Source organism: Saccopteryx bilineata, chromosome 6 (assembly GCF_036850765.1).
Source record: "Saccopteryx bilineata isolate mSacBil1 chromosome 6, mSacBil1_pri_phased_curated, whole genome shotgun sequence".
Taxonomy (NCBI): domain Eukaryota; kingdom Metazoa; phylum Chordata; class Mammalia; order Chiroptera; family Emballonuridae; genus Saccopteryx; species Saccopteryx bilineata.
This window is the reverse complement of record NC_089495.1, coordinates 153,705,179-153,722,866: the sequence shown is the minus strand read 5'-3', so window position 1 is coordinate 153,722,866 and position 17,688 is coordinate 153,705,179. Positions and strand designations below refer to the sequence as shown.

Sequence of the window (17,688 nt, the reverse complement as noted above, 5' to 3'; positions counted from 1 at the left end):
ATAACTTCAGTCAAGCTGAGAGATCGCTCTGCTGCAGTGCCTGAGCATGAGGTCCCAGGGTTCGGTCAGGCCAAGCGTGCTCTCTTGCTCACTTGTGGGGAAGGTACTGACAGCTGGCTTCCTAGAAAGCTCCAGGCAATGGCTTTCTAAGCCAGCTAACTTCTGACCTCAAATCAAGGAAGTCAAGATTGGTCAGAGGACCTGCTAGAAGCAGCCCTCATTGATAGTCCCTGTGGCCCCTTAAACATAGGTCTTCTCTGTCTCTGAGTGTGCCTCTGGGCAGTGGCGAACATGGCACCAAGACCTGCTGCCTTGGCAAGTACTTACTTCCTCAGTCGCATCATGCCAGGCAGGTGCTGGACAGAAGCAGGTTAATTCCACAGCCCACCTGAGCTGGCCGTGGGCTTGGCATGGCATCCTCTCCCCATCAACTTCTGGTCACCCAAGCTGAGAACCCACAGGAGGAAACACCTGTTTGCTCTGTCTTAGGGATGGGCTGCAAATTCCCCAAGATACAGACTGAGTCACCATGGGAGCGTGCGGCGGAATTTACTCATCCCCCAGGAATGGACCCTTGGAAGGCTCCAGAATGACTAGCCTCAAGTGTTCTGTCTCAGGCACAGGGTATTTTCCCTCTGAACTATGTCTGTAGTCACTTCCTCTCCGGACACATCCTGTTTCTGGGAGCAGGCTATTTGCCAGGCCGATCGCAGCCTCTGCTGCTGGGAGCAGACGGGCGGAGACATCCTTCCGTTAATTTCTAGTACCTAATCCCATCTTCCTTCCCAGTCAGAGATATCAATCAGCATCTCTGCTTTTCCCAGGTCCCTGCACGCCAGGAAAGGAGAGTATAGAAGGAACATGTTTCTATTGGCAGCTCGTACTCACTGGAGGTGCTCAGAAACCACTGTTTCTCAGGCACAGGTAATGAGTAAAGAATCTAGGGCAAGGATCCATCCATCCGTTCATTCATTCATACAATAAATATTTATTGTACCTACTACGTGCCAAGCCCTATTCTAGATGCTGGGCTATGGAGAAAAACAAAACAAAAAACAATGTCCTCACAGTCATTACGTTCACTGGTAGGGACAGCTGATAAAGAAGATAAAAATATAAAACATTCAGCAATAAATGCTAAGCTGGGAAAACAAAGCTGAGGAAACAAATAGAAAATGTTGAGTATGGAGGGAGGCGTGAAACATTAAACAAGGTGGCTGGAGATGTCCTTGCAGTGGAAGGGAATTTTGAGTTAAGACTTGAAGGAGCCTGACCACGCGGTGGCGCAGGGGATAGAGCATCAGACTGGGATGCCGAGGACCCAGGTTTGAGACCCCGAGGTCGCCAGCTTGAGCGCGGGCTCATCTGGTTTGAGCAAAAGCTCACCGGCTTGGACCCAAGGTCACTGGCTCGAGCAAGGGGTTACTCAGTCTGCTGAAGCCCCACAGTCAAGGCACAAATGAGAAAGCAATCAATGAACAACTAAGGTGTCGCAATGCGCAATGAAAAACTAATGATTGATGCTTCTCATCTCTCTGTTCCTGTCTGTCTGTCCCTGTCTATCCCTCTCTCTGACTCTCTCTCTGTCTCTGTAAAAAAAAAAAAAAAAAAGACTTGAAGGAAGCAAGGGAGCAAGCAGTGGGGGCAAGAGCACTCTAGGCAGTGGCACAGCAGGTGCAAAGGCCCTGCAATGGAAGCATGCCTGGACTGTTTGGTGAACAAGAGATAGGCTAGTGTCATTGGAGAAGAGTGAAGAGAGGAGAGTTAAATTGAAAAGTTAAAAAGAGCCATATCACACTGTGAGTGATGGTATGGACTTTGGTGTTTATCCTGTGATATGAAAGCCACAGGAGATTTTTTAATAGAGAAGCAGCAGGATCTAATTTATGTTTCAACAGGATCTCTTGAGAAACTGCATGGATAGTAGCTGAAGTAGGTAAGGGTAGGATGTGAAAGCCAGGAGACCACTTAGGAGGAGACTGTAATAGTCTAGGGGTGAGATAGTGGTGGTGTAGTAAGGTAGGTGCAGGGAGTGTAGTGACCAGTGGTTCCAAAATATTCTGGAGATAGAGCTCATAGGATCTGCTGATAGACAGGCTTTGAGGTGTGAAAAAACAAACAAACACAAAAAGCCTGACCAGGCGGTGGTGCAATGGATATAGTGTCGGATTGGGATGCAGAGGATCCAGGTTTGAAACACTGAGGTTGCAGGCTTGAGAACGGGCTTATCTGGTTTGAGCTAGGCTCTCACCAGATTGAGTGCAGGATCACTGCCTTGAGCATAGGATCATAGACATGACCCCACGGTCACTAGCTTGAGCAAGGGGTCCCTAACTTTGCTATAGTCCCCCAGTCAAGGCACATATAAGAAAGCAGTCAATGAACAACTAAGGTGCTACAATGAAGAACTGATGCTTCTCATCTCTTTCCCTTCTTGTCTGTCTGTCCCTATCTGTCCCTCTCTCTGTCTTTCTGTCTCTGTCACTAAAACAAACAAACAAAACACACACACAAAGAAACAAAGGTAACACTAATAACACCAACGTTTTCAGGCCAACTAAATGGAAGAATGGTGCTACCATTAATTAAGATGGGGAACTTTGTCAGAGTAGCTGGCCCATGGCAGAATATCAGGAGCTTGGTTTTGGCTGTAGAAAATTCAAGACGCCCACTAGATGTACACATAGAATGGTCAAGTAGGCTTTGGAGACATGGATCTGTGGTTCAGAGCAGAGGTCTCGGCAAGAGATATGTTTGAAGTCATGCTTTTCATGCTGGCACTGGTGAGCTTGGGTTTTATTTCACATGGTGAACATTTAAAAAAATGTAATCTTGGCCCTGGCCGGTTGGCTCAGTGGTAGAGCGTCGGCCTGGTGCGCAGGAGTCCCGGGTTCAATTCCCGGCCAGGGCACACAGGAGAAGCGCCCATTTGCTTCTCCACCCCTCCTCCTCTCCTTCCTCTCTGTCTCTCTCTTCCCCTCCCGCAGCCAAGGCTCCATTGGAACAAAGTTGGCCCAGGCGCTAAGGATGGCTCTGTGGCCTCTGCCTCAGGCGCTAGAATGGCTCTGATTGTGACAGAGCCATGCCCCAGAGAGGCAGAGCATCACCCCCTGGTGGGCATGCCGGGTGGATCCCGGTTGGGCGCATGTGGGAGTCTGTCTGACTGCCTCCCCATTTCCAGCTTCAGAAAAATACAAAAAAAAAAAAAAAAAAGTAATCTTCTTCCCTGGCCAGGTAGCTCAGTTGATTAGAGCATTATCCCAAGATTCCAAAGGTTGCAGGTTAGATCCCTGGTCAGGGCACATACAAGAATCAACCAATAAATGCATAAAAATAAATGATGGCTCTCTCTCAAATCAATAAATAATTTTGTGTGTGTGTGACAGAGACAGGGACAGATAGGAACGCACAGACAAGATGGGAGAGAGAAGAGAAGCATCAATTTTTTGTCAGCATCATAGTTGTTCATTGATTGCTTTCTCATGTGCCTTGACTGGGGGTTTACAGCACAGTGAGTGACCCCTTGCTCAAGTCAGTGACCTTGGGCTTCAAGCCAGCGACCATGGGGTCATGTCTATGATCCTATGCTCAAGCCAGCAACCCCATGCTCAAAGTGGTGAGCCTGTGCTTAAGCCGGTGAACTCAGGGCTTCGAATCTGGGTCCTCTGCATCTCAGCCTGATGCTCTAGCTACTGTGCCACCGCCTGATCAGGCAATAAATAAATTTTAAAAATTAAAAAATATATAATTAAGGTCCTGGCTGGTTGGCTCAGTGGTAGAGCATTGGCCTGGCGTGTGGATGTCCCAGGTTTGATTCCTGGTCAGGGCACACAGATGAAGCACCTATCTGCCTTTTCACCCCTCCCCCCTCACTTTTTTCTCCCTCTCTTTTTTTCTCTCTCTCTCTCTCATCTCCTCCCCTCCTGCAGCCAAGGCTTCATTACAGTGGGTTGGCCCCAGGCGCTGAGGATAGTTCCTCAGGCACTAAAAAAATGGCTCTGGTTACAACAAAGCAAGAGCCCCAGATGGGCTGAGCATCGCACCCTAGTGGGCATGCTGGGTGGATCCAGTTCAGGGCACATGTGAGAGTCTCTCTTTGCCTCCCCTCCTCTCACTAAATAATAAAAATAAATTAAAAAAATATATATAATTAATTTTTTTTCTAGCATTTGATCTTTTTTTAAAGAAGTAAGCCATATTAAGTGACCTCTCTACTTTAATCTTTAATCATTTCCCTTTCCACTCAGATTAAAAAGCAAAGTCCCCAAACAGTTTGGTAGTGTCTACTGAAGCAAGATGTATATACCCAGTGATCCCATTCCTGAATATCTACTCAACTGAAATGCATACTTATGTGTTCCTAAGTCACAGATGAGAATACTCATAGCAGTATTATTTGAAATAGCAGTATTATTTGAAATAGCACCCAAATTTAAAACAACCCAAATGGTCATCAGTGGTAGAATGAAGAGATAAATTGTGATTTATTTATATTGTGCAATGCTACACAGTAAAAAACAAACCAACTGAGATTATACACAATGACATAAAGAAATCTCACAAACATAACATAAAATGAATAAAGCCAGACACCAAAGGATAATACTGTATGATTCTGTTTGCATGAAGTTCAAAAGTGGTAAAATTAATTGATATTAATAGACTTCAAAATAGTAGTTATCTGGCCCTGGCTGGCTAGCTCAGCAGTAGAGCGTCGACCTAGCCTGTGGAAGTCCGGGGTTTGGTTCCTGGCCAGGACACACAGGAGAGGTGCCAATCTGCTTCTTCACCCTTCCCCCTCTCCTTCTTCTCTATCTCTCTCTTTTCCTCCCGCAGCCAAGGCTCCATTGGAGCAAAAGTTGGCCCTGGGCGCTGAGGATGGCTCCATGGCCTCTGCCTCAGGCACTAGAATGACTCCCGTTGCAACAGCGTAACGGCCCAGATGGGCTGAGCATCACCCTCTGGTGGGCATTCAGGGTGAATCCTGGTCAGGCACATGCAGGAATCTGTCTCTCTGCCTCCCAGCTTCTCACTTCAGAAAAATACAAAAATAAAAAATAAAAAAAAAAAAGAGAAGAGAAATAGTAGTTATCCTTGGGGGGGGGGGGTAATGACAGAGGAGGCAGGAGAGAGGCTTCAGGGTTGCTGGCAATGTTCTAGAGCTCATTTGTGATGGTCGTTTAAACAGGTGGGTCCAGTTGGTAAAAATTCATTGAGTTGTACATTTATGATGGGCATACTTTCCCCTACATGTGTTATATTTCCACAAGAAGCTTACACAGGGCCCTTCTTTAAAAGGCCCTGCATGGTAATAGCACTTCCTCTCCCCAACCCCCATTTCTAGCTGCACCCCAGCTTTGCTCACTCCACTCTTACGACAATTTTCTCATTACTGCTCTCCAACATACCAATGTTGGTTGTTCCTCCCTTGAGGATTTTACACTGACAACTCCATCTATTCCCATATATCCCTGCAGCCCTCTCCCTTGTCTAATTCAAGTCCCTGCTTGAACTTTCTTTTTCAGGGCCATCTCCCCTGATGAACCTATGTGAGATAACATCCTCTACCGCTCCTGCCCCTTATCCTCTTTATTCTTCCTAAGCACTTTTTACTGATTTACATTATTGTGGGTTTATTTGTTCATTTATTTATTGCCTGTTTCTCTTACTGGAATCTAAGCTCAATGAACATAGATACTTTGTTCACTGTTGTATCTTCAGTGCTTGAATTAGGACCTGGCACCTAGTAGGTGCTCAGTAAATATTTACTTGATGAATGAATGCAGTATAATAGCAGCCAATAGACAGTTCCTGATTTTATTGAAAAAAGAACACTTAGATCTTTAAGAGGAGTATGAATAGTCTAGCTACCTCTCAGGTAGGAGTTGTGTTTGTTTTTTTCATTGGGTCTAGGGCAGGGACTGACCTACAGAGTGGATTTTCTTTTCTTTTTTTTTTTAATCAAATGAGAGGCAGGGAGGCAGAGAGACAGATTTCTGCATGTGCCCCAATCAGGATCCATTTGGCAACCACTGTCTGAGGCTGATGCTCTGACCATCTGGGCCCACTGATTCGTTACTCGGCAACTGAGCTATTTTTGGCACTTGAAGAGAGGCCATGGAGGCATCCTCAGTACCTGGGTCCAACTTGCTCATTTGAGCCATGGCTGCAGGAGGAAATGAGAGAGAGAGAGAGAGAGAGAGAGAAGGGGAGGGGGAGGGGCCAAGAAGCAGATGGTTGCTTCTCCTGTGTACCCTGACTGAGAATCGAACCCAGGACTTCCACATACTGGGCTGACACTGTACTGCTGAGCTGACCAGCCAGGGCCCAGAGCGGATTTTCAATAAATGATTATCGTGGTTTTTAAAGCTACATTTCTGGGCTGCAAAATTCATTCTCTCTAAGAAAGAATGAAGACAACTGATGGAATGAATAGCTGAATAGTTTTAGCCCTATTTGGTTTCCAAGCTATAGAAAAGAGATTGTATCCAAACTCACCAGCAAAGTTCTTGAAAGTAGGTGTGTATGTGTGTGTCTGTGTCTCTCCTGAGTCAACGTAACTGCCAACACCATCAATTTATTGGAGATTATTAAATTATACCACATTTCTTTTTCTTGACAAGACCATTGCATTCTGAGCAGCAACTCTAGGGCATTGGAGCTCCCAGTACATGGAGACTGGACTTGTCTTGATAAGTAGGAGCAAGGCAGGGCACTGAGGGGCTCTGGGTGAGAGTTTAAGACAAGGCTTCAGATCTGGAGATGAATCAAGGTATTGAATGGGGGACCAAGGAGGACATGTCACTAGCTCTGTAGGAAGTAGCTGCCCAAGGGTATGCCTGGGCCGGGAGTCTGACACCTGTTCATATCTTCAGTTGGCCACCCCACCCTGTACTTACAGTGATGTGAGCATTTAGCCAAACCTGCATTAGACTGCACCTGCAGCTAGCCAGCCAGAAACCTGAGTGCTGATCTGGGCGCATGAGAGGATCACAGGATTTAAAGGGTTACTTTACTGGTAATCATCCTCTTCCTGCCTATTGGATCTTTTATTTCACCAGCTCACATCCCTTCTCAGACAGTAATTAACCTCCCCGCGGCACCAAGGGAAGCTAGAGATGTTAAACACAGTGTTCCTTGTTCATTTGGGAGAAGAGGCTAGTGCTTCTAAGTGTCTTGGCTTGAGGGCACACAGTGAGTCAGGGATGTCTCCCAGGAGAGGAGTCTGGAGTCCTGTCCACAGTGACATGCTTTACTTTAATCACCACCCCACCCAGTGTCTTCTGGTTTGTTCACAGCTCCGTGGTGTCTGGTACCACTCCCCCATGTGCATGCTCTCTCCCAAAACGTATTGGAATTCCTTTTCAAATAAGAGATCTTTTCCTTTCCTTTTTTTGTGTGTGTAGGTTTATAATCTTTTCATTTCTTTACTATCATATTAGTGAGTTCTTCAGAGGCAGAGGAGAAAAACCTATGTGGACAAAATGCCATTATTAAAAAATAAATTTGAAAAATGTACTTCTATCACTACGTAACAGAGAATTCAGAAGAAAAGCAGTAGGGTGACTCTCTTGTCTCTCATCCCAGCAAAACCACTATTATCCTTCTGGTGTACTGCTCATGTGATTCTTTGCTATGCATGTTTTCAGAATGTGATCATTCTCAGTTTGCATAAAGTTTTTATCATTCATTCCTTTTTCACTTGCCATTTGCATCAGAAGCATTTCCCCCAATATTTTGACATAATCTTTAAGGTATTCCTGATATGATTTTAAAATGTAGTGGGGAAAGAGGGATGAAATGAAGTAGGATGCCTACACCCAGTATTTTTTTTTAACTAGAAGAAACTATCATTTATTTATTTATTTATTTTTTTCATTTTTCCGAAGCTGGAAACGGGGAGGCAGTCAGACAGACTCCCGCATGCGCCCGACGGGGATCCACTCGGCATGCCCACCAGGGGGCGATGTTCTGCCCCTCTGGGGCGTCGCTCTGTTGCATCCAGAGCCATTCTAGCGCCTGAGGCAGAGGCCACAGAGCCATCCCCAGCGCCCAGGCCATCTTTGCTCCAATGGAGCCTTGGCTGTGGGAGGGGAAGAGAGAGGCAGAGAGGAAGGAGAGGGGGAGGGATGGAGAAGCAGATGGGCGCCTCTCCTGTGTGCCCTTGCCGGGAATCGAACCCGGGACTCCTGCACGCCAGGCCGACGCTCTACCGCTGAGCCAACTGGCCAGGGCAAAGAAACTATCATTTAAATGTTGCCAGTGAAGCCCTGGCCAGTTAGTTAGTTTTGGAACATCGTCCCAAAATGCCACAGTTGATGGTTCAATCTCCAGTCTGGGCACACATGGGAAGCAACCAGTGAATACACAACTAATTGGAACAACAAATGAATGTTTCCCTTCCCTCTCCCCTCTCTCTCCCTTTCTCTCTCTGTCTCTCTAAAAATCAATCAATTAAAAAAAAATTAAACCCTGGCTGAATAACTTGGTTGGTTGGAGCATTGTTCCAAGTGCAGAGGTTGCCAGTTCGATCCCTGGCTAGAGCACATACAATAACAGCTTGATATTCATGTCCCTCTATCTCTCTCTAAAAAAATACATAAACAAATAAATAAATAGATAAATAATGTGGTATGTGAATTATATCAATAAGGCTATTATAAAAAAAGGCAATGAGTTTGATGTTTTTTATTTGTTTGTTTTTTGTGATAGAGACAGAGAGGGACAGATAGGGACAGACAGACAGGAAGGGAGAGATGAGAAGCATCAAATCCTTGTTGCAGCACCTTAGTAGTTCATTGACTGCTTTCTCATATGTGCCTTGACCAGGAGGCTACAGCAGACCAAATGACCCCTTGCTCAAGTCAGCAACCTTGGGCTCAAGCTGGTGAATCTTGCTCAAACCAGATGAGCCCACACTCGAGCCCACGCTCAAGCCAGCGCCCTCAGGGTCTTGAACCTGGGTCCTCCATGTCCCAGTCTGACACTCTACCCACTGTACCACTGCCTGGTTAGGCAAAAGGCAATGAGTTCAATGAAACCCTGACTCATATGAGGTTATCTATTGTTATTGTTTTCTAATTCAATTATTGAGAAATATTTTAATATTTAAATAATTTTTTATTTTGGGGGATATTTAATTTTTTTTCTTTAATAAACTGTATGTGCAAGTACATTAATTTTATCATCTTAACCCATTAATGTCTTGGGTTAATGTTTTTCTTCTTATCAATTTAAGTTCTTTATGAATTTTAAGTAATAAAAATAAATAAGACAGAAATAAGGTTGAATTAATAAATTAAAGGGCTGATTCTTTGCAATATTAAAATAATCTGGTGATCTAATTAAGCTAAAAATGGGGGGTGGGGAACCCACAGTAACTAGAATTAGAAATGAGGAAGATAATATATCAGTTAGGAAGAAATTAATAACATATTATGTTCAGCACTATTCTAGTACATCTGCAATTCTTGTTTGTTTGTTTATTTATTTATTTATTTATTTTTTACAGAGACAGAGTGAGTTAGAGAGAGGGATAGACAGACAGAAACGGAGAGAGATGAGAAGCATCAATCATTAGTTTTTTATTGTGTGTTGCAACACCTTAGTTGTTCATTGGTTGCTTTCTCATATGTGCCTTGACCACGGGCCTTCAGCAGACCGAGTAACCCCTTGCTGGAGCCAGTGATCTAGGGTTCAAGCTGTTGGGTTTTTTGCTCAAACCAGATGAGCCCGTGCTCAAGCTGGTGACCTCGGGATCTCGAACCCAGGTCCTCTGCATCCCAGTCCGACGCTCTATCCACTGCGCCACCACCTGGTCAGGCACATCTGCAATTCTTAATGAAGTGGAAAATTTTTCTGGGAAAATATAAATTACCCAGATTGATGGGTGAAAAGGTAGCATATTCGAATAAGCAACCCAGTATGGAAGAAACTTAGTATGTATTCATTAAAAAATAATTAATTCCAAGAATATCTGTGTGTCCAGATAATTTTCCAGTCCACTGTCAGCAATCAGGATAAGAAAAGCTGATGGACATGCAGGGAAATGGAGAGACTTACTTTTCTGAAAAAGTCCATGCCCTTTGACCCCAATTCTGGGCTCTTATTCTAATAAAATAACCAGGGATTTATAAGCAAGAATATTCATTATAGATTGCTACTCTATTATATGACCTACACTCTTTCTTTAAATTTTTTAAAAATTGATTTTAGAGAGAAAGGGATGGAGAGAGAAACATTCATTTGTTGTTCTGTTTATGCATTTATTGTTTGATTCTTGTATGTGCCCTGATTGGGGATTGAACCCACAACTCTGGCATATCTGGATGATGCTAACCAATTAAGCTACCTGGCCAGGGCCCTATTATACAGTGTGTCCATAAAGTCATGGTGCACTTTTGACCGGTCACAGGAAAGCAACAAAAGATGATAGAAATGTGAAATCTGCACCAAATAAAAGGAAAACTCTGCTAGTTTCATACCTATTCAGTGCAGTTCGTTGTGGGCTCATGCACAGATTTTTTAGGGCTCCTTAGGTAGCTATCCCGTATAGCCTTTATAGACTCATCACAGACTGATGGCCTACCAGAATGGGGTTTCTCCACCAAACTGCCGGTTTCCTTCAACTTCTTATCCCACCAAGTAATGTTATTCCTATGTGGTGGTGCTTCATTATAAATGTACCGATATTCACGTTGCACTTTGGTCATGGATTCGAATTTAGCGAGCCACAGAACACACTGAACTTTCCTCTGTACCATCCACATCTCAACTGGCATGGCTGTGGGCTGCTCCGCTGTATACACGGTGGTTTTTTGGGGTTTTTTTTTTTTTTTGTATTTTTCTGAAGCTGGAAATGGGGAGGCAGTCAGACTCCTGCATGCGCCCGACCGGGATTTACCCAGCATGCCCACCAGGGGGCAATGCTCTGCCCATCTGGGGTGTTGCTCCGCTGCAACCAGAGCCATTCTAGCACCTGAGGCAGAGGCCATAGAGCCATCCCCAGCGCCCGGGCCAACTTTGCTCCAATGGAGCCTTGGCTGCGGGAGGGGAAGAGAGAGACAGAGAGGAAGGAGAGGGGGAGGGGTGGAGAAGCAGACGGATGCTTCTCCTGTGTGCCCTGGCCAGGAATCGAACCCGGGACTCCTGCATGCCAGGCCGATGCTCTACCACTGAGCCAACCAGCCAGGGCCTGTATACATGGTGTTACATCATCATCTGCACATGCGCACATGCTGCCACATCATTCCTACAGAAACTGGGAGGGTTTGCCTTTTATTTGGTGCAGGTTTCACATTTCTATCATCTTTTGTTGCTTTCCTGTGACCGGTCAAAAGTGCACCATGACTTTACGGGCACACTGTATGACCTATATATTTATGGGTAAGACAGTGCATTCATACCAGATGGCTATTGTTGTGTTCGCTGTTGTCATTTTTATAATTTGACAATCTAAGTGAAAAGAGGTCAGTGTTCCAAACTAAATAGTCAGTTATTGCATGTTTAAAAATTCTTGTGGCACACTGGTTGAAAATTGCTGGTGTAAGCTGATGGGCTGCACATAGAGGGGGACCATCATGATCCTCATTCCCAATAGAATCCTGCTTTGAATTCAGCTAAAAGTCCATGTCACTAGAATGACTCATGCTGAGCCTATTGTCAGCTAGGGTCCTGAAGTAATTTCCTCAGGGGCTGTTGTTGGTTCACGTCTCCCTCAAGTTGTACTTGAGCAATGGACTCTTTGAACTCAAGTTACCCAAGGAACCCCTCTCAAGCTCCAGTTCCTTAAATTTGGCATAAGACTGTCCTTGTTTCAGAGAAAGATGTTATGATCACAAGAAGGGGGCAGTATTGAGTCAAGGATACTACCAACATTTGGACCAATATAAAGGTGTCACTGGTATTTGCAAATTATACCTTTATCAGTTTATTTAAGAATCCTCCTATTGACCATCAGACATTTCTGAAGAAAAAATCTATAGCAGTTGATGATAATAAAAGTGTTTTGTTTTTTTTTGTATTTTTCCGAAGTTGGAAACGGGGAGGCAGTCAGGCCACCACATGCGCCTGACCGGGATCCATCCGGCACGCCCACCAGGGGGCGATGCTCTGACCATCTGGGGCGTCGCTTTGTTGCAACCAGAGCCATTCTAGTGCCTGAAGCAGAGGCCACAGAGCCATCCTTAGCACACGGGCCAACTTTGCTCCAATGAAGCCTTGGCTGCGGGAGGTGAAGAGAGAGACAGAGAGGAAGGAGAGGAGGAGGGATGGAGAAGCAGATGGGCGCTTCTCCTGTGTGCCCTGACTGGGAATCGAACCCGAGACTCCTGCATGCCAGGCCGACGCTCTACCACTGAGCCAACCAGCCAGGGCCAATAAAAGTTTTTTTTTTTTAAGTTTATATTTAGAGAGAGAGGAAGTAGGAGAGAGAGAGAGAAATCGATTTGTTGTTCCACTCATTCATGCTGTCATTGGTTGATTCTTGTATGTGCGCTGACTGGGGGTGGAACTTGCAACCCCAGCATGTCAGGACGATGCTCCAACCAACTGAGCTACTTAGCCTGGGCCTAATGTAGAAGTTTTTATTTTTAGTTTATTGAAGGGACCTTTCTCCTAGCTATGTAACCATTTCTTTTCCCCTGCCTATTCATTCAACATAGGGTGAAATTATATGTATTAGTAATATGTAATAGGATTTCAACATATATTATTTGTGGGAAATTTAAAAAACATTAATGTTAAAAGAGGAAAATGAAAATCTCATATAATGCTGTGATTTAGTGGCAACCATTGTTGACATTTGGTGCATTTCTTTCATTCTTTTTTATTTGTATATTTTTAACTGGCTAAAACTCAATATTTTTTACTGTGTTATTATGTGTAATAGATGTAACAGATGCTCATTATAGAAAGAAGTGGAAAATACAAATATACAAAAGAATAAGAAATAGAAATCTTCATTATCCAGAAATAACCTCTACTTACCTTTTGAAGTGTTTCTGTTAAGAAATGAATTTATACAGTAATACTGTATTATAAAGCTCCTTTTCTCATGTCAAGAAATAGACATATTACTAATATATTTACACATTATATACGCTATGTATCTTATATTTAATAAATACATTTCTACAATATTATTTTAATGGACCATAGTGGGAATGTACCATAGAATGAAAACTTATTTAACTGATCTGTATGATTAGCTATTAAGATAGTTTAAAATTTCTTGCTGGATTACAACCTTTTTTTTTTTTTTTTTTGCATTTTTCTGAAGCTGGAAACAGGGAGAGACAGTCAGACAGACTCCCGCATGCGCCCGACCGGGATCCACCCGGCACGCCCACCAGGGGGCGATGCTCTGCCCACCAGGGGGCGATGCTCTGCCCATCCTGGGCGTCGCCATGTTGCGACCCTCCTGGGTGTCGCCATGTTGCGACCAGAGCCACTCTAGCGCCTGGGGCAGAGGCCACAGAGCCATCCCCAGCGCCTGGGCCATCTTTGCTCCAATGGAGCCTTGGCTGCGGGAGGGGAAGAGAGAGACAGAGAGGAAGGCGCGGCGGAGGGGTGGAGAAGCAAATGGGCGCTTCTCCTATGTGCCCTGGCCGGGAATCGAACCCGGGTCCTCCGCACCCTAGGCCGACGCTCTACCGCTGAGCCAACCGGCCAGGGCCTGGTTTACAACCTTTTTATTCTAAACAGAATCACTCCACTAGACCATGTGTTTTTAACTTCTCTGTTAATATTTACTACTATTATTTCACCTGTATTTAGAGAAAGTTGCTTGTTTTGGCAATTCCTCTTTTGTTATGAGAATTCACATAAGCCAAATTCCACTTTCAGAAATGCTGTGGGCCAACCTTTATGCTGTGTAAGTTCATATGAAGACTGTAAATCTCTGAATGAGTTTCTATGATGAAATACAACTTGTGCTTCCTGCTTTTCCTTAGATATTAAGAAAATGTTTTAAATGCCTGCATACAGCCATGGATTTAAGTTGCTAATGAGAGCAGAGAATGAATTTAGAAAAAAAGACATCGATATTTTCAGATGGATTAAACAACATCCATCCTGTTTAAATTATTAAAATTTTGCAAATAAAGAAATTCTGATATTAGGGGAAACTTTCTTGTTCCTATAAAAATAATCCAAGTCATTCTGAAGAATATTTTTAAAGACCAACTTGATGAGCAAGAATTCAATTCATTTCATGTTTGACACAGTTTGGCACAATAAATATTTGATGAAGAAATGTGTAGCTTATATTTACTTTACCACGATAGTAGAAACTATGGTTCTGGTCTCTTAATTACCTTATGGAATATGTTATTTTTTTTGGCGGGGGGTGACACAAATTGATGTAATTTTGTCTTTGGGTTTAAGTATTTGGTTTTCACATGCTCTCCTCATGTTTTCTTATCTCAGTCTCAATCCATCAACCATGGTGCTGCTTTTTTAACCCTGTACTAAATCCATGTTGCATCTCTTGGTATTACTTGCCACCTCTAGTTAAGAATTCGTTGTCCTCTGGGAAACTAGGTGATGTGTTGCCCATAAAATACGCCAACAATTGAGCACTCTCTAAACAGCAAATATGGGAATGGGGCATAATGTTGTTGCACAAGTGCTTTAGCATCAATCTTTCTGTGGAATGAAGGAAGAACATCTTTTTTTCAGCTCAGTCCCTGATAAAAAAAGTAACTTTTCCTAAATCTGAGCTAGTTCTCAGAAGGCCTTGCTTATTTCTCTCTCCCTCTTGGCATTCTGCTGGAGGATGAGAGACCACATGGAACAGAGGGAAGCCATCCCACTTGAGGCCATCTTAGATCAGCCATTCCCCAGTTGATCTGCTAGCTAAATGGCAGCTGACCAAAGATGCAGGAGTGAGTCTAGCTGATACCAGAGCCCAGTTCAAATGGCTGATCCATATAATTGTGAGCTAAATAAATTACTTTGGTTTTACACACTGACTTATGAGGTTATTACACAGCAAAAGATCAGACCTGTTAGGGCAGTCTGGTCACATCACAGGTGTAATAACTGGCTCAATTTTACTTGATTGTGAGGCAACTTTGGAGCTATCCTGTTCTTCCCAAACATCTTCAGCTCTACAATGGCACTTCAGTGTGTTGGTTGAGGTCTTGAGCACGGTAGTCTCAGACCTGGGTCTGAATCCAGTCTCTTCCACTTATTAGTTGTATGATCTTGGGCAAGTCACTTTCCTCTCTCTGCACTTTATTTTCTCATCTGTAAAAATGAAAAAATATCACCTAATATAAGTTGTGGTTGCTTATGCAATATCTATTCCTGGCCCCTATACTTCCTAACAGGACACTGATTTCACTCAATCATTCATACATCCACAACATCCCTCTCTGCACTCTCTACATAGCCTAGATTGGAAGGTGATTCCTGATTAGTTTCAACTAATCCTGGAAATTCCATTGCTCTTACTGTTTAAGAGTGGGCATATGATCAAATTCTGACAAATGAGAGATGAGAGGGAAAGACGCTGAGGTGGAGGGGCTTCTGGCAAAGATTTCTTCACACTTAAGTAGCAGACAGAGGAAGTGATGATCCGTTTCTTCTGAAGATTGGTCTGGATGAGAGGCCTGGGACTGCAGTAGCCAACTTCAAGTAATGGAGAGAATGACCTGAAGGCAAAGTCAAAGTTCTAAGGAAGGCACAGGCATTGGAAAGAACCTGGGTCCTTGAACATATCACTAAGCCACTGAAACTCCAATAATGGACTCAGTCCTACTTGTTATATGAAATAACAAATCTTCTCTATTATTCAAGTTTGTTTGAGACAGGTTTTATTTTATTTATTTTTTACAGAGACAGAGAGAGAGAGTCAGAGAGAGGGATAGACAGCGACAGACAGACAGGAACGGAGAGAGATGAGAAGCATCAATCATCAGTTTTTTGTTGCGACACCTTAGTTGTTCACTGATTGCTTTCTTATATGTGCCTTGACTATGGGCCTTCAGCAGACCAAGTAACCCCTTGCTCGAGCCAGCGACCTTGGGTCCAAGCTGGTGAGCTTTGCTCAAACCAGATGAGCCCGCGCTCAAGCTGGCTACCTGGGGGTCTCGAACCTGGGTCCTCCGTATTCCAGTTCGACACTCTATCCACTGTGCCACCGCCTGGTCAGGCTATTTTTTAAAAATTTTTATTTATTTTTTGAGTCAGGTTTTGTGTCTCTTGCTAACCAAAGCATCCTAAATGATATACTCATTAGCACAGCATCTAGCACTTAGTAAGCCCTCAATAAATATTAGTTCTTGTTATTACCTCAATTGTTAAATGGTTTCAGATTTCACTGATCTTGGGAAAACACGGAATCCTACCAACCCTTCCTTTCAGGTATGGTACTGTTCTCTTTATGATTCTAGATCTATAGCAGTGGTTGGCACTATAGCCAGTGGGCCAAATCTAGCCCAGTGCCTGCTTTTATAAATAAAGTTTTATTACAACACAGCTACACACATTCATCTATGGATGCTTTTGTAATACAACAGTTGAGTAGGTACAACAGAGAACCCTATGGCTGATGAAGCCCAAAATATTTACTTTCTGGTCCCTTACAGAAAATGTTTGCCAGCTGTGTTCTCCAGCCAATTCTTCATTTCCTTGATGATTATTCACACAAGGACCTAGTTAACAATGCAGATTGAAGCTTTCACCCCAGAGATTCTGTTTCATTTGACATTATTAGTTAGAACTCCTTGTGGCCAAGTGACTGAAAACTTGACCCAAAGTACGTGATAGCTTTAGCAATGGCTGGATACAGGGACACGAATGGGATTATCAGAGTTAAATTCCACTCTCCATCTCTTGGCCCTTTTTCTTCTGTGTTGACTTCAATTTCAGACAATGTCTGCCATGGAGGGCCACAGTATGTATGGCACAGCAGTGCTGGTCCTTCCTAGTTTATGTCCAATGGAAAAGAAGTAAAAATCTTTCTTGACATTTCAGTTAAACTTTGGAGAATCATTGGAATTGATTTGACTTAAGCATTGCAAATTCACTCTGGAAAACAACAGAAAATTCCTTTATTACTCTTAGTATTTTATGTGTTTTCTTCTTGTTGGTTGTCTTCGTCCACTAACAGCTAGCATATACTTAGTAAATATCATTTTGAATGAATGTGTAAGTATATTTATTTTAAAATTGGGATCATTCTTCACATATACTTTTGTTTTCTGCTTTTTAAAAAGTTTATATATTTAAATCATGAACATTCCTTTATGTCATTAAAGCTGTTTGGATTGGCTTCTAAAAGCAACAAGCAGTCATTGAAGGTTTTTAAGCAATGGTTGACATTGACCCATTGGCTTATGAGCCATGTTGATCTCATTTTGGCCCATAGTCTCTGCATTACGCATGAAGACTGCATCATACAAATATTTTCACATCTCCTCCCATCCTGTCCTTAGAGAATCGTGTTGTAGCTACTACAGTTTTTAGTTTGAAGATGATTGGATATGACTTTCTTTCTTGAGCCTGCTCATGTTGCTCAGTTGTCCAAAGTAGTTGCAGTTGAGTGATGCGCCTGCTCCCTTTCCCCCGGGGCTGGGGCTGCTACCTCATCCTGAAAAGATGTGTGTTGTTTTATGATATCAGCTTACAGCAAACCATGCACAGATAACTTTTCAAACATTTCATTGTAATACTTCCAGGCTT

At 43.4% G+C, this 17,688-nt stretch overlaps 1 non-coding gene across 1 annotated transcript; it reads right to left on the bottom strand.

Annotated features, from left to right (window-relative positions):
• Positions 1–13,599: 13,599 nt before the first annotated feature.
• Positions 13,600–13,675, bottom strand: TRNAP-AGG (transfer RNA proline (anticodon AGG)). Its single transcript has one exon. It is a non-coding gene; the product is annotated as a tRNA-Pro (tRNA).
• Positions 13,676–17,688: the final 4,013 nt, after the last annotated feature.